Source organism: Diceros bicornis, chromosome 14, assembly GCF_020826845.1.
Source record: "Diceros bicornis minor isolate mBicDic1 chromosome 14, mDicBic1.mat.cur, whole genome shotgun sequence".
NCBI lineage: Eukaryota > Metazoa > Chordata > Mammalia > Perissodactyla > Rhinocerotidae > Diceros > Diceros bicornis.
The window spans coordinates 32,285,030-32,287,857 of record NC_080753.1 but is presented as its reverse complement, the minus strand read 5'-3'; positions in this window follow the sequence as shown (position 1 = coordinate 32,287,857).

Here is a 2,828-nt window from a genome sequence, read left to right as displayed (position 1 = left end):
TTTGGGGAAAAAAAGAAGGAGGAGGATTGGCAATAGATGTTAGCTCAGGGCCGGTCTTCCTCAGCAAAAAGAGGAGGATTGGCATGGATGTTAGCTCAGGGCTGATCTTCCTCACAAAAAAAAAAAAAAAGAGTTGTTTAGGTACTTTTTGGGTTTTTTTCAGAGGAAATTGTTCTATATGTAGCTGTAGTTTAGATTTTCCTGTGGCAGGAGGTGAGTTCAGGATTCTCCTGTGTTGCCATCTTGAACTGGAAGCTCCACAAATTTTTATTGATAAAATTCAAAACGTAATAATAGAGTAATTTGGGGGGGAGCATGGTAATACAAGTCTACTAATAAGAATAATGGAACTCATTTTTATTCTGGGTTTGGAGGATAACATTTTGTTTAATTGAGGTTCAAAATTACTTTTCCCTATATTCAAATTGATTATAATTTTTTTATCTGTGTTCATCAGTAATGGGATTTCATGTATTTCATCTTGAAAAATGTCTTTTCACACTCGTAGGTACTGCAAAATACTGATGTCAATTTGTGAGTATTGATTCTACTTCCATTGTCATTGTTTGGCTGTCTAGTAACCCAGCCACTTTGCTTATATTTCAGTCCCAAGAACTTGGGTCTTATAGTACATGCTGTGATTTTTGCCTTGTCTTCTCATGTATACAGCTGCCTCTTGGCCCTCTTTCGGCATTGCTAGCACCAGTCTCAACTAGACAGCTAGTCCTAGACTCAGCTCCAATATTGGATCTCCACTTGCCAAGTACTAGCATCAGTCCTTCCTGGACCAACTGCCTACCTGATTAGCGTTCTGCTTGCTAGCCATACTCATCAATCTCTCTGCAGAATTTTCTGCCTTATCCTCATGGTGGGCCCTCCTTGAAGTTAGCCACTGTCCACCTATCCCTACTATTATGTTATTTGAGGTCTCCCTGCCTTGATGGGATCTTTCTTCCTGTTGTTGGACCTGTGCCTAATATCTGCCTCACCTCCACCACCCCACCTCTATATGTCTAGTTTCTCTGGACCTTCCCAGTCTGGCTTGTCCAACTACCACCCAAGCTCTGGAGGCTAGAACCAGGAAGGGCAGACTTATTAAACTTAAGGAAATTGTTGTTAGCAGGCCCCTGGGGCTTTCCTGAGATAGCAACGAGTAAGTTTTCTATGATTTTAGAAAAGTTCCCAGAATTCTGTGGGCATGAGGACCTTATAGAATATGAGAAATATTATGATTGGAGGGCATGTAACGGTAGCTGGCTTTCAGAGCACAAGTGTTCTAGGCCATTAAGCATTATAATATGCAGAGTGAAGCTTTCAGAACCTAGAAGGTGCAGATTATTCTAAAGTTGAAGGAAAAAAGAATAGCAAGGGTTCCAAGGTTCAAGTAACTTAGAAAGTGTAGATTCAGATCTAGGTGACATGGGCAGTCTATTCTAAAGTCTATGTTGCATGGACTGGGTGGATTTGGCTGGTGTCCAATGCTCAGGGGAACTGTTGGGAATAAGTCTCTAAGACTTGAGAGACTCAAAAGAGGTTGTGGTTTAGGGCTGAGTTAGGGGAGTTGCTATAGCAGAAAATATCACTAGAGACTAGACAATGCCAACATCTCTGCGATACCTATCTGTATTTGCCCGAGGTAGGTTCTCTGGGGTTTACTCACCTCAGGATTGGAAAGACTAAAATATTTCTCCACTATAATATCCAAAATTTAGTAACTTAGAGATAGTCTGAGGTTACCTTAAAAATGAAGAATTTTATGTTGAGTCAATTAACTTGTAAGTAACAGAGACAAGATTTTATCAGAGGCCTTCCCAATTCCTTATCTAGTGTTTTTTGTATTCTCAGTGTTGAAAGGTGGTGGGGTTGAGGACGGAAGAGGACAGGAGGGAAGTTCTGGCAGTGTGCAAGGTAATGAATCAAATGGTAAAAATATAGAGCCAGAGTCAGTGGTATAAGCAAAGCTAGCATAGAATCAAGTTACATCTTGGAGAGTACCAGGAAGCAGCATCTGAAAGTACAGCTGGGGTATCAGAACCAGGTAAGCATTGTGGAGTCAAGACATACAAATTATTGTAGAAAATATTAAGACAAGAAGTAAAAAATCAAGAAGACCATGTGAAACCCAAAGTACATATCTTGGAAGTCCAAATAAGAGGGAGAGGTCAGAAATGAGGCAAAGTCTCAAAAACAAGGAAAAATGTGAGAGGATGTTCAAAGGGTGTTATCAATCAGAGTACTCCAGAGAAATAGTACCAGGAGAGACAGAGAAAGAGGCTCTTTCTTTCAATCAATGGCTCACTTGATTGTGGGGGCTGGCAAGTCTGAAAACTATATGGCAAGGCAGGCTGGCAGGCTGGAAACTCAGGTTATGCTATCGTCTTGAGGCAGAATTTCTTCTCTGGTAAACTTATTTTTCTTCTTAAAGTTTAACTGATTGGATGAGGCCTACCCACATTACTGAAGGTGATCTTTATTTAAAGTCAACTGATTATAGATGTTACCACACCTATGAAATACCATTACAGCGACATCCTAGATTAGTGTTTGATTAAATACCTGGGTACTGTAGCCTAGCCAAGTTAATGCACAAAACTAACCATCATAGAGAGGAAGATTAAAGGAGAAGCACAATGAACCAGAATCAAGGCTGAGTAAATAGATTGTCATAAGTACAAACAGGCAGTTAGAACTCAGAAACGCAGAAAAATTAAAGGCATATGTCAGATGAGTAGATAAAAGCCATAAGTCCTAAGAATCTCCTAATTTTGAGGCAAATTATCATGTAGACTTGATCTTTCTTTTATACAATTAGTATGACGCAACAAAAA